At 38.4% G+C, this 23,342-nt stretch overlaps 1 long non-coding RNA gene across 2 annotated transcripts; it reads left to right on the top strand.

Moving 5' to 3' along the window:
• The first annotated feature begins 2,379 nt into the window (after nucleotides 1–2,379).
• On the top strand, nucleotides 2,380–22,727 carry LOC123806886. Of its 2 annotated transcripts, XR_006783543.1 has the most exons (5): nucleotides 2,380–2,679; nucleotides 3,234–3,297; nucleotides 10,893–10,988; nucleotides 13,123–13,244; nucleotides 20,607–22,727. It is a non-coding gene; the product is annotated as an uncharacterized LOC123806886 (long non-coding RNA). The 2 variants fall into 2 exon arrangements; XR_006783544.1 differs by lacking the exon at nucleotides 3,234–3,297.
• Nucleotides 22,728–23,342: the final 615 nt, after the last annotated feature.

Here is a 23,342-nt window from a genome sequence, read left to right as displayed (position 1 = left end):
AAGGCACAGACAGGATTCTGCAAAGGGAGAAGGATGTTGAGCAGCCCTCTGGCTGGCTGACTGCCCCGCCCAGGTCTTACCACCAGCAGCCCTTTCAAACGGAGGACTGCCCAGAGGGGAAGCTAATAAGGCACAGTTAGGGCAAATCTGTGACGCTGCTTTTCAGAAGCCTATGATCTCTCGGAATCACGGTGTCTTCTCTGTGCTTAGAAAAATGCTTGTGCAAAGAGGAAAGAAAAAAAAAAACAGTTGGATTTGCAGCACAGCTTAGAGGAGCAATTGAGGGAGTAAAGAGAGTGCTTCCTATCTCTGCACTCCTTGAGAAGAAAAGGTGAGAAGAGGCTTACAAAAGCTTTTCTGTTGGTATCTTGGTCCAGACCCTGTGTCACCATAATTATGAAGAGGCATGGAATAGTTCCTGTGACCACACCTCTACTAAGAGTTATGTAAGTAGGGATGAGTTTTATTGTACTCAAGTGCCTCTAACAATAATGGTATTTTGTAAACATACTTTGAAAGTAAACCTACAGTGTTTATTTTCTGAACATTGATGAGACAACCATATTAGTACAGGGAAACAACTAAAACTATGAAAGATTTCAGAGCAAACATAAAAAGCCTCCAAGGAGAATGACTTAGCTGGCTTGCAGATCATTATTTAATGATTTTTAAAGATTACATTTTAAATTATCTGGTATCCTGTCCTCCTCTTTTTCCTAGCATATTTAAGAGAATGACAGATCTGCTGAGTTTGATGTAATATAATCCATTATAAAATTACTGAACTTGAATGCTATAGGCAGGACTAGTACATAAATATATGCTATTGCCCTGCACTGGGAGTTCATTTTAGAGGGAAGTCATGGTAACTACCTTGGGAAGAATCATCCAATCACTTCCAGAGGAATATTTCATAAGTATTCGCCAACTTAACTCCCTGATGCCTTCCATGATGCTGTCCGCCACTGTCCTGAAATGTGCATAGGGGAGTGAAGCTGCCACATCACTTAGCTCTGTCACGTTGTTACAGCATCTTAGAAGAGGGAAACTCAAATGCCTTCAGTGATCAGACAGTAAGTAGAATGGGAATAATAGTGGTACCCAAGAGTGCATGGATTAAATTAAACCTACATTTATATGTGCATGTATACATATGAGGTCTGTCTGGAAAAAGTCCAACCATTGTTAATATAATGAGAATGGTTTGCACAGCATGGATGTAACCTGGCAGCCAAGGAGAGTGGACTGGAATGTACATGTGTGAACAATGATGACTTCACCGTACTAGTCAGAGGGGGTGGTAGACACCATTGAGTGAGCATATATACTGTGTGGCCATCGCATTCAAAATGACTGAGCGAGTAAAGCAACAAATCTGCATCAAATTTTGCATTAAGCTTGAACATTCTTCCACAGAAACTATTCAGATGATTCAGAAGGCCGCAGCTATGGGCAACTGGTGATTGGCAGCTTCATCACGACAACACACCCATTCATGCGTGCATCACACCTTGTGCAGAATTTTTTGGTGAAACATCAAGTCACCCAGGTGACTCAAATCAGTCACCCAGATTTGGCGCCCTCTGACTTCTGGCTTTTCCCAAAACTAAAATCACCTTTGAAAGGGAAGAGATTTCAGACCATCAATGAGGTTCAGGATAATACAATGGGGCAGCTGATGGCGATTGGGAGAATTGTATGAGGTTCCCAAGGTGCCTACTTTGAAGGGGAGTGAAGCATCATTGTCCTATATACAATGTTTCTTATATCTTGTATCTTCTTCAATAAATGTCTCTATCTTTCATATTATATGGCTGGATACTTTCCGGACAGGCCTCATCATATACAAACAGCCAAATAAAAGTCTGTTAGTCACATCCTTCCTTGGGGCTACCAATTTGTGATCTCTGCTTAGCTGTAGAAATAATATCACTATACAAACTCTAGGATCCTAACCCATCTCTAGAATCTTCAGGGTTTCTGACCTTATACTGGAATAGAATGAATTTAGGGCAAAAGAAGTTAATTCAAAATGACTGTCTGAAATTCTACCTATCCTTTAAGGCCTGCTCAAACCCAAACTCTTCCATAAGTCACTTCTTTTTCCCGCTGAGACGGGGCCTCACCTTTGGCCTACCTTGTTCTGCTGCAGCAATTCCATTATCTCGTGTTGCAATGGCTTGGGAATGTGCCAGCCTGGGCCCCTGGATGGCAAGGGCAAGCCTTATCTAAGCATATGCATATCAGTCTATAAAATTCAAATAAAGAAATCTCTGAGCATTTTGATTGGCATATATAAATTATAAAAAATTCTATAACTACATTCAAACAAAAGAGTTCCTGCCACCCAAAGTATTCTCTCCCTGTTTCTCAAGCTGGTGTGCCTAAGGACATGAGTCCCAAGAGATACTCCCTGAAAAGGGCTCTTTGGTCTAATGCAGCACTCCCTGTCCTGACAGACTGACAAGGCACCTGGGCAGGGGAAAGGCTCTGAAAAGATCAAAAGAGATTAAGGAGAAGTTTACTTTTTCTTTTTAACCCAGGTTTCTCTTCATACAGGTTAGGCCATAGGATTTCTCTTCATAGGACCACTTAATGGCTTGCTGCTTGGAACGCAGCCTTTGCAGAATCAGCGAGGACAGACTCTGGCCCCCAGGCCTCAGCGTTCATTGCCCTTAGGTGAGTCACTTGACCTCCTCATGCCTTCTCCTCTGCGAGGTGGGCATAATAGCAGACGTAACTTTATAGGGCTGCTATAAAGGTTAAATGAGTTAATGCCTATACTATGTGTCTAGACTGGACTTGGAGTTTAGGTCAAAACATCAGGCCTGTCTCCCTACTTCAAATTCAGAAATAACAGAAATAAGATAGTGATCAAACTACTGGCTTTACTATTAATAAAAGTTATTTAGAGAAGGAGCCTCTCTAATGGGTTTGTTAGTGTGACCCATTACCTCCCTGCCTCACCCACCTCACCCCGGATTGTGTCAGGCCTCTGAGACACAAGCCGAGGTAGACATGCAGGCTTTCTCTGCAGGGGCAGGTCATTTGCAGCAGAGCAGAGAAAATGTCTTGTGTACTAACTTGGTAGACTACTGTAACAAAGTACAGTATGTCCTCGAATAATGTTTCATTCAAAGGCATTTCCTTATAACGCTGACGAGATGCAGTAGGAATTTAACTTTTGTGTATATCAATTAGCCTATGGTAAATTTGATTTTGTTATACTATAGGTCACTTAGCTTCAGTTCCGAGAACCTATCAACGACATTGAGGATTTACTATGCCACAAACAAGGTGACTGGGAACAGAAGATACTGTCTCACAGGCCTGGAGACTAGAAGTCTGAGATCAAGGTGCCGGCAGGGCCAGGCTCCCTCTGAAACCTGTAGGACAGGGGCTGTTCCTTGCTTCTTCCAGTTGCTGGCAGGCCCAGGTGCTCCTTGGCTCGCGCGGCACAATTCCTGTCTCTGCCCTCATGGTCACACGGTATTCTCCCCCACCTCTTCTTATGGTCCTCCTTCCACCTGTGTCTGCCTCTGCATCTAAAGTTCCTTTTTTTATAAAGACAACAGTCATATTGGATGAAGAACCACATCAGTGACCTCATTTTAACTTGATTACCTCTCTAAAGACCCTGTTTCCAAATCAGTTTATGTTCAGAGTTACTGGAGGTCAGGCCTTCAACGTATCTCTTCTGGGGGATACAATTCAACCCATAATATCCTGAGACTGGGCCCTCTAAAGTAGAGGGAAAGGGAGTGAAGACAAGTTCTGACCCTTCTTCCCCACATCACCAATCAGAGACGTCATCCCTCTTTACTTGGGAAGCTATGAGGAGGGGCTAGGAAAGTCCAGAAGTGCTCCCAGTCCTTTCTCTCCCCCTAGGGCTGGGATTTAGAAATTTCATTCTCTCCATTTGGAAAATGAAGAAGCAGGGAAACATCCCCACCAACAACCATGAAATGTAGCCTGAGGAAATGTAGCCTGAGGGTTAAATTGGGTTTTAAAACTTCTATGGTTGTGCCTTAAATTTTTTCAGCTAGCGTCCCTTCGTTTCTCCTGGAGCTCATGGTATACCTATGTGTACTAAGTAAATTGGTTACCTAAGTGTTGGGAGACTTGAGTGCTCCTTGGTGTTGTACTTGGGGCCACTTCCAACTGGCTATGCCCTTGGGACCTGGATTCTTTCTAGCCTGATCTTTTTTGGGGGGTAGGTGGGTGGGTGAGCATTACTTTCATTAGTTCTGAAAGCAGCTTTTAGCAGCTAATGTACAACAATGTGTATTTAGGTTTTTAATAAAGATTTGGGGGAGAGGAACAGTCATTCAATAATGAGGCAAAAAATGAAGTTACACATGAGACAAAAATAGTGTTTCAAATAACAATGGATAGAACAAGCCGGGTATCTTAGTTTGGGGAGAGAAGCTAACAAGCATTAAGAATTTACCAAATGATTGGCAAGTATTAGCTCATTTAAACCTCACACTCTGTGAGGCTTGATGCTGGGTTGTGGGGAGGGCAATCTGTCGCCAGAGTTTATACCCTTGAGTGCGGAGCTAAGGAGGTTGCTCTTATTTCTGCCCTGAGAGCAGTTTGTGTAAATACTTTCACAGCACTCAATATACTTGAAACTATTCCCTCTCTTGGTTGTGACTCCTCCAAGACAGGAACTGGTTCATACTCACCTTTATCACTTAATTTGCTACCTGTCACCTTGTAGGTAAGTTTTTAGTTAAATGAATGAATATATATATATATTTACCAAAGAGCCCTTTGAAGATTTCTCTGATCCACAGTTATTAACAGCCTTGAGAGTAGTATGATTTGTGAATTGTGATTTGTGAATTGTGATTTTTTCACACCCAGAAACAAAAATGTTTAGGCTTAATGATCTATGTGATACTATTTTGACAATTGTTTTTCATTACTTAGAACTTTCCCCACCATTTAGATTGAGAAAGCCCAGTTTATTTCTGGGACTCTTTGTGGAAATATGCAGGGAATGGTGCTCAGTGCTCATTGGCTAGTGTTTTCAGGGAACCTACTGAGTGGTCACTTACAAAGACTCTTCCTAGACCTGGTGGGATATGCAACTCTCGGCCATGGTTGGTAGAGAACAGCAGACTAGCCTGGTGCCTCATTCAAACCTGGAGTTTATTTACATAGCGGATATTGGAGTAGGAGGTGTTGACTGAGCTTTGTGTTACATTCTACTCCTTAGGAATCCCCTGATTTCTGGACCTCCTGAAGTCCAGGCTTGGTCTAATAAAGTCACAGAAGGAAATGCATATATTTGAAAATCTCAAATCAAAACCTAATGATAACTGATCTGTAACTTGCTTTGGCAAATGGAAGGGGAGGAAGCCCCAGCTAATTAGCTGCTTATTAAACCTAACATCTAGTCCTTATGTTACTCTAGGCATTTTTTTTTATAAAAAACAAAGGAAGAACAAAGGGAAATAATGTGTTCATAGTAAAAGAGTTATTGAAGGCTGTATGGGAGTCAAAATGGTAGAAATGGTGGCAAAGACTATGTCTCTTCTGTTTTCTAAACCCAAAGAACAGTGAAAATTGATGTTGCTTCTCATTCTGGTGGTTGGTCTTTGGCAGCCTTGATCTTTAAATATTTGTTTAGTGGTCTTTCTCTTTCTTTCTTTCTTTCTTTCTTTCTTTCTTTCTTTCTTTCTTTCTTTCTTTCTTTCTTCCTTCCTTCCTTCCTTCCTTCCTTCCTTCCTTCCTTCCTTCCTTCCTTCCTTCCTTCCTTTCTCTCTCTCTTTCTCTCTCTCTTTCTCTCTTTCTTTCTTTCCTCATTTATTAATTAACTTATTTAACAAGAATTTTATTTCATACCTACTGTGTGCCAGGCACTCAGTAGGACATGGAGAATATACAGATGAATAGACCTATTGCCTATTCTTCAGAGTGTTGGGAAGAATTTAAACGTGGACATGGAGTAGGCTGAACACACTGTGAAGGCAGAGGTAGAGACTTATTCATCATGATAACACCAATACCTGATGTGGTGACTGGCACATATTAGGCAGTTAATAAAGATTTATTGAATTACTTAATGAAATTATTGGTCGTACATTAATTAAACAATTATCACATTGTATGTAAACTACCCAACATAGATAATACAGTCAAAGACTTCAATAAACACCAAAACGTAACTTGCATGACAGCAATTTACTTTGATTTTAGTTAGATTGGCTGACTGGAAAACATTCCCAACATAATCTATACAGTATTCATTCTTAAATGTGTTAAAACGTCAACTGTGCCACTGTGCGGCCAAGTTCTAACTGTGCTTTAAATGACTGCTCATAGTTAAAGGTCTCCAGGCAGGATACGCTTCCCTAACACTAGCTGATGGTCCATTCAGCTGTGTCTCAACCTGAGCAAAACAACTGACATAAAAAGGGCATCAATTGTTCTGGCTGCCTCTGTGAAAAGAATAGCATGGCAGGGGCTGACGATTGCTGCGAGGACATTCATAATGGTGGGTGTATTTATATTCTTATTGATTTCTGATAGAACTTTTAAAATAGAAGCCATAAATTATGTATGGCCGAGACCTATTAGGAACTGCAAGGGAACCACACTCAAAACAACTGGTGGCAGAGAACTGTAAAGTCAGCTGGCTTAGAGCAAGAATTTCTAACAATAATTTATTTGTAACCGCTACTAGTCATGTTCATGGCTTTGGAGGATGCTAAGGAGGGTCTCTGGTGTGGCTACAGGCATAGGTCAGATGCAAGCTGTGGAGAGGGCACTCAGTGTCTGGTGACTGCCTATCACCAGAAGTTATTATGTCTAGTGGCTCTGGGACTATGCTTATTTTCACAGATGGCTGCCCACAGATGGTCACCAAGTTCCTCTCATGAGACTGCATCCTTTATATCTGAGCAGCACTCTCTTCATGTCATGGTAGGGACAGGAGTAATAGAGGAGCATGGGAGGCTGCATGTGTTTGATATCAGGTCCAGTGACACTGCTGGTTTGAACATCCTTAGCAATGGTTTGTCCCATAGCTGCACAAGGAGGTCTTGAGGCAATAGCCATCTGGCCGAAAAGTGGTGGCATACACACCAAGCTCTCCTAGTTAGAGAACTCTGGAGATACAGGATTAGATTTAGCACTTATATAATCAGGTCTCCTTGGTGTTCAGGCTAACCAATAATGGCAATCTAATTTGAGGAATTGCAAAAGATAATATTCTTTAAGTGACAACATTTGAAGACATAAAAACAGTTATTGAGAGTGCTTTCATGCCTTCTAACTGTGCAAGTGGAGGAAGATGTCCAGAAGAAAGTAGGGAAAGTGGTTGGACAATCTTTGTGGAGAACATAGGGAAGCACACAAGTAGCTTCTGTTTGTTATGCACAGGGACTTTGTGGCTGCCTGCACCTGGCCTTCTCCTGCCAGAACCAGCCAGGGAATGAGCTAGCTGTTCTTTCGAAGGATAGTTGAGCAACCAGAGCTGGTTAGCAATCTCTGGACATAAGCCAGCTTTGTGACAGTTAAGACACATCTGGGTACTTTTCAAAAATTTCATCATAAGACAAGGACCTAGAATCTGGGAAATGGTTGGCCAATATTCTGAGACCTTTCCTTCCGGTAGGCAATGTGGAAGTGAAGTTTATTCTTTCAACTAACATTTATTTACTGAGCATTTGTTACATGCTAGTTGTCAGGACTACCATGGTGAGAGACCCAGACTACCTGGATGGAGTTTATTATTAGCCTAATGGGGGAAAAACAACTTTAAAACCAAGTCACAAATACATATTTTCAAATAGTGACATAAAAGAGAAATATAGGATAATTTGAGCCATTGTTATAGGACTGACTAATTTAGATTTGGAGTTTAGGAAAGGCCATATTTTGAGTAAATGACATTAAGCTGTGAGTTGAAGGCTGTGTTGGGGACCTGCTGTGGACAGATGGACTGGGGTTTCCACCGTGACTTCTGGCCTGAATGACAGTGTTTATCGGCAACAGCTCTTTAGAGCAAACAGGGATTGGAGTGTGACCTTCAGGATGAGGCCAGAGAAACAGGGTCACGTTTCATAACACATTTTGTAGGTTACCAATGTTGGCGATAACGCTTTATCGAGGTTGTGAGAGAGCTGTACAATCATGCAGGAAAATACTTCATGTTGCCTGGATCAGCCCCAAGCCTCAAGCACCGTGATTACAGGTGCAAACATCCACGGAGGCAGAGCCGGTGGACAAGGAGGGTCCCTGCAGAAAGGGGGATCTGATGGCAATTGTTCCCCCAACATCCTGCCCTTACAGAACATCTCCTTGTGAGCTGCTCCCTACTGCATCTCAGCTCAAGAAATAGGAGGGGACTTTAAGTAAGCTCACTCACTGGCTCCTTCTCATAAGTTAGACATTTTTTTCCTGAATGTGTTTTAGGAAACAGTCACCCAAAAATACCAACTTGCAAAATCTCTAACAGTACAAAGAATGCCCTTGGTGCCGCCCACATTGGCAACGTCTGGGCCAGGATTCTTTTTTTTTATTAAAATCCTAATAATAATCCCAAGGAGAATGTACCTTATAAAGTGCTTTTGGGGAGTATGTAATTCAACACGTTTTGCATTTCATCTGAGAAGTGATTTCTTTTTCTTTTAAATTTGGTACATGGAAACCAAGGGGGGAGGGTGAAAGCAAGGGAGGCAGGTGGGTTTTGCTGGGGTGGGGGGGAGTAGTGGGGAGAAAATGCAGACAAATGTAATTGAACAATAATAAATTAATTTAAAAAATTGCATCCTAACAACAAGAAGGAAAAAAATAAAAACAAATAAATTTGGTGCATGGGAAGCATATGTGCAATTTAAGTGTCAAAACCTACAACCCCAATGATCCAGTGGTAATCTTATGGATTGGTAGAAAGAAGGCTACCATTTCAAGTTATGTTGTCATGAGTTTAACCATCAAAAATTAAAAAAAGTTGTTGGTTAACAGCATTATTTATAGACTACCAGATGAATTATATGATCTACTGTTTACAGATGTATTAGGTCAGAATAAGAATAAATTCTTGGCTGTCAGAAAATACTCCAGATCACAACTATGACTGCTACAGAATGAATATGAGCAGGTTGAAGAGGCCATGGACTAATTGTTTCAAAAGGCTGAGAATGAGAACAAAAATGTACTAGAAATGCACAACATATGTGAACTCCGTATACTGAAGAAGTAAATCTGAAATAATACTTTTCTTCTTATGTGTTTGATTTCATAGAACAGTAAATTCCTGTCTCATTTGTATAATCTTAAGAAAAGTGGAAATATAGTAATAACCTACTTAACAGCTAGGGGTATGGTCATGAAGAAAAATGACTCTAAAGCCATTGGCAAATGGGGGCTAGATTCACAGAACTGAGGAGTATGAGGACTGAACAAATATCTCTCAATTTCTATTTGCCACAGGATTGTGAAGTTGGCTTCTAGAGGACACAGCTAGGCTATTCTCATCCTCGAGCTAGTCTTGGACCACAGAGAGTGGTTATAGCCAGCTAGACTAGACAGTTTAACCATAAAATGTTACATAAACAAAACCACTACAGACTCAGTGTTATATAAATACTTCATTACTTTTACTGATCCTTGACTGCCTATTGAGTCCCCTTTAAAAAATTCAGATGATTTCATCCAAGAGTACGAGGAAAATGTGCACTTCTCAGCTGTGAAAATGTCACGCTCCCGCCAGCTGCCGTTATCTGAATACACTGCATGGAGCACAGTGAAACCTGGAGGAGAGGGTGTTGACTTGCAATTGTTTCTTTGGATTCTTTGGCAGAGAAGCAAACTCACTGTGTAAAATGTCATAAGTTCTTTCAGTGAAGCACTAATAAACCTTGTTGATATAAACCATGATTATTTTTCAAGTACTTAATACATTTTATTTGCTGAAAGGGTATACACCATTAACAAATGTCTTTTTTGTGTTGTTTCTATCCTGAAGCATAAGAACATAAACTCTATTTGCTAGCTGGGAATTAACTTCAATTCATTAATTTTACAAGACTTAAAAGGACTTAGGATTTTTAAAACTTTAGATAAAGCACAATAATGTGATTTCTGGTTTACTGATTAATTTCAATACCTGAAATTATGTTTGCTGTAAAGCTCTGTGCTTGGACTTTGGATTGTAGATTTTCCATACCACATAAATCTACGTTATATAGTTCTCTGAAGGTCATTTCATAGATTGCTATTAGAAGGAGGAAAGTTCATTTATTGTTTTATTTCAAGAGTTCTAGTAATTGAGGAGATAAGAATAAAAAACTCAGAAATAAGTTTATTTTATTTTACTGTTTCAGGAGTTTTCAGCCAAACTTCTTTTTTTCCCTTCATTCTTAATATTATTTCTGCACAACTTCTGAAGTTTGCACTGAGCAATAAAACAATAAAAGGGTAACAATATGGGCCACATGCTCTGCGGAGTGTCTGTCTAAAGCAAGTAGCAGGAGTATCGGACTTGGCAGAGCCTTTTTACTTTTTTGGCAGAGCCTTCAAATGGGATTTGCCTCAGCCATGTTTTAATGAGAAAACTGGTATCAATTGTTTATGGAATACTCTTGGATTTCACACTACTGAACAGGTCTATCTTCAGCCTGTAATTTACTTCTAGGAGCCCAAAGTGTGTTGAGTTGTCATTCTGAATGAAATAAGCTGTAAATTGTAGGTAAGGTAGAGATTGTTAGCTGTTTACCAAATTTTGTTCCATCCTTCTTCTAAATTATAAAGTTGTAGGTGGGCCCATGACTTTCAAGCTGTGAGTGCCATTTCCAAACCCTTGACAGCTAGATATGGCCAGGTTTCTAAGTTCTCTGCAGTAGAACATAAATGGAACTGATGTGTGCCATTTCCAGGTGCAGACCCTGAACTATGTGTACACTCCTCAGTGCTCTCTCCCACTTCTGGTTGCTAAACACGAACCATCATTGGACCAAGTCTCAACCAAGCAGGTAAGAAAACACCCTAGAATATGGAGGAGAAGCCAGATTCATTCATTTTGCACCTAATGTTTACTGAGAGTCTATTCCACACAAGCAACATTCTAAATGCTGGCCATACGTCAGTGAATAGAAAGACCAAAATACCTCCCCCTCTTGAGCTCAAATGGACAACAAAAAACGGTAAATAAATATAATGTACAGTTTGTTAGAAATAAATGCTAAGGAGAAAAATTAGCCCAGGAAGGGAGAAGTGAAATGCCGATTGACCATTATGGGACCAAAGAACAGTCTTGATGAAGTAATGAGATGAGGAGCTTTTGCATTCTGGGTGAATGTTGAATAGAAAGCCACAAGTGAAATAAATGGTAATGGAAAATACACAATAAAAAGTAAACTATAAAAAGAGAACTTCCAAAATATAAAAAAGAAATAAAGAAAGTAGAGAGCCTGTAGGATTTGCTGAGAGACTGGATATGGGGTGTGAAAGAGAAAAAAAGAGAGTCAAGGAAAACATCATGATTTTGGCTTGAGGAATATGAAAGATGTGGTTTCTATAATTTACATTAGGAAGACTATAGGAGGGTAATATATCTGTAACTCAGCTTTACAGATATTTACTGTAACTCAGAGAAATATCTGTAACCCAGTTTTAGACAAGGTTGTGATGCCTATTACATTTCAACTGAGGTGTTGGGTGACCAGTAAAAGTATGGGTCTGAAGGTTAGAAGAGGAATCCAGACTAAGAATACTCATTTAGAAGTGATCAATGTAGTTATTATTTAATATCACAATACTGGGTGAGTCACCTAGAGAGTGAGTGATATTAAAAAAAGGAACAATCCAAGGGCTCAACCCTCTCCCCTACCTTCAGAAGTGGGATAGATGAGGGAGAACCAGCTCTCCCAAAACAGAGGAGTGACAAAAAGATAGGCAGTATATCAGCTGAGTGTGATGTTCTGAAAGGCAAATGAAATAAGCTAGAAAGATGGAGAGAACTCAGATCCTTGAGTTACTAGGTGGAGCGAGCAGCCTACTTATTCACCCTGTGGGACAGTTAAATGAGAGAAAAATAGACTTCATTATTTTTTTGTCCACTCAAGTGTTATTTCTTTGACACAAAATTTTAAATTTTTACCCTAACACCAGGTAAATAGCAAATAGTATTACCAGGTAAATCTTCAATGACAACAAAATTAACATTTGTAAAAAGTATCAGATATTAATTTACAAGTGGGATGCGTGTGTGCATGCTCAAGTATATGTGTCTGGAAGAGTTTGATTATTTTAACAATTTTTTTAAAAAACACAATTTTCAGTTGACTCTACTACCACTTTTCTGGTCTTAGCCTTAGAGAAGGACTTGTTTCTCGGTTTATTATCTACACCTAACAAACACTTCTGCCTTTATTTTCTTGAGACTATCCAGAGGGAAAATTGAGAGGGTAAGACATAATTTATTGTAGAGTCCTTTTTGTGATCTTTGACCTTAGTTTTCCTATGATTTTGTTACATTAATTCTCTTGACTTTCAAGGGCCAAGGGGTCTGCCTTCTAGACCAAGTTCTACTAATAGTTGTGCCTAAAGGAAATGAACATGGAAAGATAAACTCATTGTGATACTCATGAGTTTGTTATGCAGTAGCTTTCAAATCTTATTTCTGTGACTAGGTATTTTACAATAGGCACATATTCACAACCCAGTGACTAAATATTACATGAGGAAACTATGATTTTTAGGCAAAGTTGTATTTGCTGTTATGCTTTTCCTTCCACATCCTATTATCATCTTTTAACCTAGAGACTATGAGGATCTTTACCACTATTTTAGAGCAGTATAGATTTTATACCCCATAATCTTCTCTTATGCCAAATAATTTCTAGCATTGTCCAAGTGTTTTGCAGGATCTAAATGCTGTAAATGCTCCCTTTAAAAGATGACAGAGAACTCAACAACAATGAGAACAAAACAAAGTGAAGTGACAGATACAAAGCTGACTGTATCAAATGTATAGCAGGCAAACTTTGAATAGGGGCTACATATTTAGATCTGGTCAAAATGGAGAGATCCTAACAGAGAAATAAAGAGGAAAATAAAAAGTACTCTAACTAGTAGATTGCCAAATTTCTTAACCTTCTATCCAAGAACTGTAGGTCGCTAGAGTTTAAATGACGTCATGTATCATGAGTCAGAAGACCTGGGCTCCAGTGTCAGCTTCAACACACACCAGCCACGCACCTTTGGCTTCAGAAAAACACTAACATCAAGTAAGTAAGCAAAACTGAAGGCCGTTGTGGGTGTCCATTCAGTATGCAGGGAAACGATATCTGTTGGGAACCACCCTGCCTGGTATCAGATGCTGTAACCCCCACCTAGGCTAAGGCTAAGGGAATGCCCTTGGAACCTTAAGCCAGCAAGGAGACAAAAGCTTATCTCCCTGGCAGGAATGCTGCTTCTGCTGCTTCATTCACAACTGAACCCCAAAGCTTGGTTGGTTAGCCAATGACCGGTAAGATTCCCCAAGGGGGGAACGATCTAAGACAGGCACAATCACGTGGGAGGGCCCCAAAAGAAGGACTTTAGGGGCTACAGCAAAAGGGGGTGATGGACCCTCACTCCTCGGCTTTGACATAGCCTGAGTCCTCTTCGTCTGGGAGAAAATCTCCTTATCTCTTTGTTGCCTCACTTCCCTTGCTCCACCTAAGCCTGAAACAATGACAGGGTGGTGCAGCTCTGTGCTGAAAAGGGCGGATTCCCGGGTGATCAGGCCTAAGAAAGAATATGAAAAATCCTGTGAAACCTCCTTTGTTTAGAATGCTCTGAGTTGAATGATAAGGGTCCAAGGAATTAGTTAGTTTGTTCCTTAAAGTCTTACACCTCTTTGACCCTGACTCAAAATAGACCCTCAGACTTCCTTGTTATCTATTGTTTGATCCTTACTTCCTAGAAATGAGTAATGAGCTTTTACCTGAATTCTTATTCAAACGAAACCAATAAAAAACCTCTCCGGAGCGGGAAACGGAGCGCTCTCCCCACGTGAGGAGTGGCCCTGCTGTTCCTATTCCCCCACAGGACATGGTTGTCTCTGTGTATGTTTTTCTCGTGTTTCAACAAGCCATCCGCAGCATTCCGTGATCACTGCTGGCCAGTGACCCACGCATCAGGTGTCCATTCAGGTTGCCAAGGTTAAAAGGCAGAAGCATTTCACAAAGGTCAGCTTGTGTAACCAGAAATGTGAGAGTCAGAAGAGACCAAGGACAGTCGTTGAGTGCAGTCAAGGAGAGAACATTCCAGGGAAATTGTCCAGGTGCTTGACAGTGACCAACCATCGTGGGATGGTCCTTGGGTTGATGCGTAGTTTTCATATGAAACAATAAGCCTGTCCCACTTTTACATTTATTCCTTCACTCATTCAACAAACACTTTGATGTGAAAGATACAGAACTAGGCAGTGGACATAAAATGGTAAGCAGAATAGACTTGATTTCATCTTATCCTCATGGAATTTATAATCTAGTAGAGCCACTGATTTTAATCAAATGATCTATTTAACTTTAACTTACAAACACATATTACTTAGTATTTTGCCAATTACATTTTTCTGAGCACTTCGTAAATAGTAGCTTATTTACTACTCACAATAGCCTGTGAGATAGGTGATGTTATTATTCTTGTCTTTTTAGTTGAGGAAACTGAGTGTAAAGAAAACTTGCCCAAGGTAAAACGGGTAGTGTGTGTTAGAGCAGGATTTGAATCCAGGCAGTATAGCACCAAGGTCCATGTTCTGAAGCATTTATTTATAACTTCTAATAAGTACTCTATAGGGAAAGTATAGGGTGCTGTAACAGGTTTTAATGAGGGGACCTAATTTAATTTAGGGGGAAGACATGAAATTAGATCAGAAGTTCAAAATAAAGTGGTGTCATTCATGTCAAATGCTGGAGCTAGTTCAAGCAATATGAAATTAAAAATAAGACAGTGATTTTTGCAATGGGGGGGTCACTGGCAGACGTAGTAATAGCTTCAGAGGATACATTGTCAGTTCAGGGTTAATTGTTAGAGCTGCCTAAGGAGGAAAGGACTGCTTTGGGAGATGAGGAATTGCCCCTTGAGATTTTCTTCAGCTAGAAACCACTTCCTATGGGCTTGGCACATAGTATATGCTCAACAAACACATACCTATATATGTATATGACTGGTAGGGATATTATGGAAAGTTGCATGGTTCAACCTGATAAAGTTTGAGATCTCATCCAACCATAAAATTCTACATTTTCACTAATTCTAAATTTGTGATAATACAGTGGATTTGGTTATGCTGAAATTTCCCTTTGCCTTAGCAACATGGTTTTATTTTTTAATTATATTTTATTGATTATAATATTACGGTTGTCCCAGTTTTTCCCGCTTTGCCCCCTACCGCCTCCCTCTCCCTCAGGCAATCCTCACACCATTGTTCATGTCCATCTGTTATGCATGTAAGTTCTTTGGCTACTCCATTTCCTATACTGTACTTTACATTTCCATGGCTATTCTGTAACTATCTATGTGTACTTCTTAATCCCTCAACTCTTCACCCATTCCCCCACTGCCCCCCCACCTGAAAACTATCAAACTATTCTCCATATCCATAATTCTGTCTCTGTTCTTCTTTGCTTAGTTTGTTTTTTAGATTCAATTGTTCAGAGATATGTATTTATTGCCATCTTATTGTTCATAGTTTTGATCCTCTACTTTTTTTTAAATAAGCCCTTTTAACACTACATGTACTAATAGTTTGGTGATGATGAACTCCTTTAGTTTTTTCTTGTCTGGGAAGCTCTTTATCTGTCCTTCAATTCAAAATGATAACTTTGCTAGGTAGAGCGATCTTGGCTGTAGGTCCCTGCTTTTCATGATTTGAATATTTCTTGCTAGTCCCTTCTAGCAAAGTGTCTTTTGAGAAATTACCTGAAAGTATTATGAGAACTCCCCTGTAGGTGACTAACTGCTTTTCTCTTGCTGTTTTTAAGATTCTGTTGAGGTCCTCACTAAGTTCCCTGAACGTCCTTATAACCAGTCTGTTGAATTCTTAGCTGGTTCTCCATTTAGTTGTCTGGCTCTGTCACATTAAAAAAAGTGTTAATTTTATCATTTTTCATTGATATTATCTGAGGTACCGATGAAGCAGTTCCAGGATGCAGATTCACAGAGGGTGCTTTACACTAAGACTGCTATGGCAGGACAAGTCAGATGTCCGCTGGAATGACATTCTGTGACAGGACACCTTCTGTATCCCCAGCACCTATAGCAATCCCTCACTGATGGATATGCACATGCTTTCTAATTTTTCTCAATTGCAAACAATAATCTACTAATATTAGTGTACATACTTTTTGTGTACTTGAGTAGGTCTGAAGAAAAAAATTCTAGAAATGAAACTTCTGATTAAAGAATAAGTATATTTGCCCTGGCTGGTGTGCCTCAGTGCACTGAGTGGTAGCCTGTGAACCAAAGTGCTGACAGTTCAATTCCCAGTCTGGGCACAGGCCTGGGTTGCAGGCCAGGCCCCTAGTTGCGAGTGTGCTAGAGGCAACCAAACACTGATATTTCTCTCTCTCTCTTTCTCCTTCCCTTCCCCTCTCTCTAAAAATAAATAAATAAAATCTTTTAATAAAAGAGTAAGTATATTTTACACACCTGTAGTTATTTCCAAAATGCCATTCAAAGAAGTCACAGCAATATACACTTTCTGCAATTTGTGTTTCAGAAGTATTGACTCATGAAGACAGTCACTAAGGAGACAGTTGTAAACTGTCTCTGTGTGTATCAGAGCTTGGAGCACACTTTATTAGATTCCTGTTGAACACTAAAGATTCCATTTTGCATGCTGTCTGTTCTCCAGAGACATGGGTTGATGACACATTTTTTAAAAATGATAGTTGATGCATAATATTATATTAATTTAATGTGTACTACATAGGAATTTGACATTTATATATTTTATGATGTGAACACCTAGTAACCATCTGTCACCAAAGTTATCACATTATTGTTGATTATATTCTCCTTCATTTTTTCACCCATTCCTTTTCCCCCCTCCCCTCTGGCAACCATCAGTTTGTTCTGTGTTCTATGAGTCTGTTTTGTTTTGTTTTATTTGTTCATTTGTTTTGATTTTTTAAAAGTCCACATATCAATGAAATGATACAATATTTTCCTTTCTCTGCCTTGATGACAACTTCTATCTCTATTTTTTGAGACCTGAGACATTGTTTCCCAGTGATTGATTATGTACTTTGGTCTGTTTTGAAGCAATTCTTGGTTTGTCTGGTCATTTGTGTTTTGCTTCTTTTCATTTGCCAGTTTTTTGATAGGGGAAAGACCTGGTCCAGGAAATGATAACCATGGGGAGGTAGGATGGGGGGTGTAATTCCTTGTGCATTTCTGTATACTTGTGTCTAGAGCACAGGAGTGAGGGACAGAGCAGGGTCCAGGAATCTCTAGAAGGGCAGGTTTGGAATATACACCGAAGGAAATATAGAGGGTTACAGAGTTTGGTACATAAGATCACAGGCCCTGGTGTAAAAGGCACAGCAAAAATATAGGAAGGAAATGCAACAAAAATGCTTCAACAGTTATCTTTCAGGGCTAAGCCTTTTCATTCTCTCTGACTTTTTTATATTTAAAATTTTTTCTACAGTGAGCATATGTTGTTGGAATGTATTTGATTTCCAATTTAAAAGAGAAAAAAAAACTAAAGGACTTTGGTTTTAGTTCTGCCACTTGCTAATTCTGTGACCTCATGAAAATTTTAAAATTGTGCTTAGTCATAGTCCTCTCATTCCTTTTTAAAATCATTTAAAAATTGTTATTTTATTACAGTTATTCCAAATTTTCCCCCTTTTCCCTTCTCCGTCCATCCCACCCCCCACTCCTACAGTCAATTCCCACACTGTTGTCCTTGTCTGTGGGTTATTTGTACATGTTCTTTGTCTGGTCCTTTCCCCTTCTTTCCACCATTATCTCTTTTCCTCTTCTCCTCTGGTCACTTTTAGTCTATGCAGCAGAAAGAAAGAAGAAACTCCTACCCTTTGTGACAACGTGGATAGAACTGGAGAGCATTATTCAAAGTGAAATAAACTAGTTAGTGAAAAACAAACACCATTATGATCTTGCCCATAAGAGGAATCTAATGAACAAAATAAACAAATGAACAAAACAAGAGTCCTCTCATTCTTAAAATAGGAATAAATAGGTAATTGTGAGAATTAAGTGAGATAAAAAGTGTTTAGCGCCCATTAAGGACGTGATATGTATATAATAGAGCCCAATGAATTGTATGATCATTATAATCATTATCATTACTTGCGGTGGTGATGGCAGTAAACACCTTATATATACATGTAGTGAACTATTTCAATAATATTATATGGTAAGAACTCTTTCAGATAACTCCTAATTGAAAAACTATTGCAGTCCTCAGGAAATCAAATACAGGAGAGTAAAAGTAAATGCTACAGGTTTCTCAAAAAGAATGCTTTTTTATACATGGCCTTTGAATAGAGATTCACTTTAAATCTAAGGAAAACTTCATGTATTTTTAATCAATATCTTGTTATAGTGACATATACTCTCCAGATTTTCCTCATGAAACATAATTATTAGTTCTTACCTTGGAATCAGGCCCATATATATGACTAGGGGGTCATAATGCTAGCACCAATGTTTATGATTTGGGTATTCAGATAAAATCCAAGATATTGTTTATACTTTTTAAAAATCATCTTTCACATTTTGTGAAAGGGTCTCTTTATGGATCAAATTCAGGTTTTTAAATTCATTTATTAATAATCTACAAATAATTTCACTTAACTTTGGATTATGTTTTTGTTTTCACAACAGAGTAGGGACTGTTATTCATTAGTATTCATATATCAAGAGAAAAAAAACTTTATTAAATTTATGGCTGAGGAAGCTGGGGAGTTTTTCTTAATGTTAGGGTGGCCAGTGACCACTGGCTGTGAAAGATTCACAATGAGAGGGAAATGGAGAGAGCAAAGTTTTACTTGCTTCTCAGGGAAGGAAAGGGGATAGGCCTGGAGAAAGGCACCAGCCCTGAGGGGTTAGGGATTTGAGCTTTTATTGGGTTATAAAGGGCAAGGGGGTTGTGGCTGGGTAACTGGGGCGTTTGTAGAGCAGGATGTTCCCGTTGGTCTCCTATAGGCTGCAGCTTGTTTGGACGCCATCTGAGGCTTTTCTGTCAGTCTTGTCCTGGACCTCCGCACCTTCAGGGCGCTTCCAGTAATTTTCTAGTCCTGACAACAGAGACTCATGAAACAAGAGTCCGTCATGCTTTAGGGGATCCAGCTAGCTTTGGCAAAGAGGGCCTGAAAAAGGGGCTTTTATCCTTTTACTTAATATTAATTGTTCAAATCATCCCATCACTTCAATTTTTCTACTGGTGGGAAGAAGCCTCCTCTCTGACAATCACAGAGCCCTAGCCTGAAGTGCTTTCTCTGCATGCTCTTGTTTTTGGCCTGCCGTGTTTGGTTGTCATCTCCTCTGTGTGGAGAGAGGTCTCTGGGCTTGTTCATAGTTAAGCGAGGGACTACGCAGGATTTTTCACTAAAAATGGATTTGTATATGTAAACAGTGTTAATGTTGTGTTTTCCTTTTTAGTCCTTATATATACACATATATATATACACTTTTTAAAAGCAAACTTGTGATTATAGTAAAAAAAAATAATCTTTTAACTTAATTATACGAGGTCCAGGGCAAATAAGACCCCTTTTTATTACAAAGTCATAAGCATATAATTCTGTAACATGACAATATCGCACTCACGTACAGCATATGACATTTTACGTGAAGTGTTCAAATTAAAGCTACAAATTATTATACCCATATTATTACCCTACCAACCACACTCAAGCAGATGTTACTTCTCGTGGACCCTGTATAATGGGAATTTCTCCATGTTTGTAAATAGTCTCAGAATAATACTCTCTTTTCAGTGTTGAAGTTTGTTTTTTTTTGCTATTTCCAGTAATGTTATGGTGAAAATTTTTGCACATAGATTTTTAGAGAATTAAAGACTTCATATTTGAGTATCACTGAAAACCATAGCCATATGTAAGACTGTAGATACAGAAAACACATTTTTAAAGTTTGTACATTGACTTTTTAAAAATCTATTATGAAATTGTTTATAAACATTTAAAAGATCTGTGGTCTTTGACTGGCAATGCATAAAATGCTGTAAAATGTTTATTACATAAAAATGTTATTCCAGAAGAATTGATGTGTATAAATCTGAAAGGAAGTTTTTGGCCATCTACTTTAAACTCATGATTCTAGTTTTGACCTGAACTCGAGGCATTAGTCCTTATTTTTTGTTAGTAAATGTTTTAATTGTTATTGACATTTGTGTTCTTATTTTTCAAATTACAGTTTGTTTTCAAATCAGTCTTGGGGTTTTAAAAGAGTTTGTGTCATTAGAAATACATGTTGATGTATATAGCTTTCTCCTGGAAAAATCTTCTCTGGGGAAAAAAGGCAGAAGACTTTAAAGACCACATTTTTAGAAATATGAACTGCAGGTGTGCTATGAAGTCTTTAATTTTCAAACATGTTTGTCTCCTCAGAGCCTGGCACAGTCGCTGGCACTGTGCAGGCCCCCAGTGAGCGGTGAGCGTTCATTGGTGCTAAAGCGACCAGGGCCTTTGGTGAGAGACCTGTGGAGTACTGATGTGGTAAGACGTGGATCTGCGTTGTCAGCCCTCCTGCCATTAGAGCCATCTTGCTGATTTAAAGCGATGCCAGTGCTCAGGTGTCACAGCAGGACAATCAAGTGAGAATCTCAGTGGGCTGGGGCCCAGGAATTGCCTATGTTGTAAAAGTTTTCCAGATCATTCTACTGTGTACTGGGGCTGAGAACCACTCAGGCAGGTCAAATTTTTTTTTGGGGGGGGAGTAAATTTCTTCTAACTTTTCCCTAATTAATTTTTTTCATTTTACAGTCATTACATTAATATCAAATAACCTAGGCTTCCTTCCTATGAGATTTAATGCAGGCATTTGCCCATCTTTTATAATTCTGGTAGTTCTTCTCCCCTCTCTCCAAATTTTTTTTACCTTCTTTTCCTTTCCACTTTTATTTAGTACATTTTAATATTCAATATAAGAAAGATAGAGATCTCGAAGGTAATGAAGTTTTGCTCTCTTAGCCTTTGTTCTACCAACTGGGTTTATTATAACCTAACCCTTTAATCACTAGTACGGAAATTGGCCCTGGAAATGGTAGCTGGCAAGTACATGTACACAGTTAGTGAGGGGCCTCTCTTACAAATGCTATTTGTAATCCAACAAACAGTGGCTTTGGGACTTGAAAAATTCAATGAGAGAGCAGAGTTAATTTTAAAAGCTATTTAAAGTTCAAGGAGTTTTTGCCTTCAAAGGCAAAGCAAAGTTAAATTAAGGGGTTTAAAATCATAGTTCTGAGTGTGATGTTTTTAAAAAGACATACTTTTATAACTAGGTTAGGGTACAGTTTTGCCTAAGATTATAAACACTGCTTTTTAATCTTTTTTCTTGTTTTTATGACTCATGGGTAAGAACTACCAGAATTAAAGGCCTTTTTGGTGTTCTTTTGTAGTAAAACACTGTATTCTTTCCATAGTAAATAAAACAACCTCAAAAATTATGATCCCAGTTGTAAGATAAATAGATGGATAATTAGAGTGGTTTTAAAAAGAATTGTCCCACACAACAACATAAACAAGAAAATGTTAATTTAGTGAATAAAAATACTCTATCGGTAGAACATATAATTTGAGAAAATATTTGTTCCAGAGGAACTAGCATTCCTAGAAAAGCATGAAAAATATCTCACTTCAAATTATAAACAAATACCTATGTAATAAGTTTATTAGATATAAAATAAAGAGAAAACTTGACTGTTTTGCTAAGGGAAAATAAATCAGTCAAACTACATCATTCAGATCACTCAGATGTACTCTTAATTGAATTTAAGTTAGCAAAATAATTACCTGCTTTAAATTTATTTTTACATTTTATCATATTATCATCATTCTTTTTATTACTATGTATAATTATAGTGTCACTGCCCAGTAAATAATTGATTTCAAAATTTAAAAGTATACTTAAAAGTATACTTAAATAAGAAATATCTTATTTCTTGTTAAGATTATAAAATTTTTAAATGAACACATTAAACTACCTAGTTGTTTGGTTAATATTTACCCAAGGAAATACTTGAAGGTAAACAAACTTAAAAACTAAAGATTGAATTAGTTTGTTTACATGAATTTATGCTTTATTCTTTGTTTTTCCTCCTAATTGCAATGTTTGTACATAAAGTAAATGAACTAAATTTTTAAAAATTTTGGGAAGTTAACCAGAAAGCATGTCTGCTGTCATGTATTCACACTGCTGTGATTGTACATGTATAACAAAAGTATTAAATGGGTAGATTTAGAAAAAGAACAGCCATGTTACCTGTGAAATTAATGGGGGAGTTCTATTCCCATGACATGTTATTATTGGATTTTTACTCCTGAGTATAAATTTTAAGTTTTAATCCTTTTCTTTTCTTTCATTGGCTCCTCCTTTCTCCTCCCCTCTTCCCTTCTTCTTTTCCTTCCTCCCTCCTTCATTTCTCTTCCTTTCCTTTCCTCCCTTTCTTCTTCCATAAAACATGTAGTGAGTTGATGCTATGCAATGTGTATTGTGTCAAGTCTGGGGACAGGAGGAAGACAGACCTTGCTTAAAGACAATTTTATATTCTAAGTTGGATCACTTAGAAGAAAAATGGAAACTCAATGAGGAATTATGATACTATTAAATAGTAATTATAATAACTATCATATGTTTACTAGCTATTGGTGGTGTTCTAAATACCTTATTTCTATTTTTTAATTAATCTTAACAACCCTATGAAACTAGCAGCTTTGCTTCCCCTCTTCTATAGGTGTAATTGAGGCCCTAAAAGAGTTAAATAACTTGGCCAAGGTGCAGAGCAGTAAGCCCGGGGAAATGCAATTTAAATTCAGGAAGTCTGACTCCAGAACCTATAGTCTCAGCCACTAAACTGTCCCCCACACCAGAGAAATTCTTTAATTGAAGAGAAGGAAGGAAATTAAACAGTTTGGTTGGTTTATTTTGATCATAAAGATAATTTTTTTCTGTGCTCTTTATATAAACATAATTTTAACCTAGCTGAGCAGTGAAGATTTCATCTTGATTATGTGGTTGCTATGGGTTGTTTTCATAAGGTTTAGTTCACAGTTATCTTTTTATATATGGGATCCAGTTTGGATTGAAAATATTTTGACTGCAGAACTGGAAGTTGTCTTGACTGC

Source organism: Phyllostomus hastatus, unplaced genomic scaffold (assembly GCF_019186645.2).
Source record: "Phyllostomus hastatus isolate PE091 unplaced genomic scaffold, TTU_PhHast_1.1 phas_scaffold_39, whole genome shotgun sequence".
Taxonomy (NCBI): Eukaryota; Metazoa; Chordata; class Mammalia; order Chiroptera; family Phyllostomidae; genus Phyllostomus; species Phyllostomus hastatus.
This window is presented reverse-complemented; position numbering and strand designations above follow the sequence as displayed.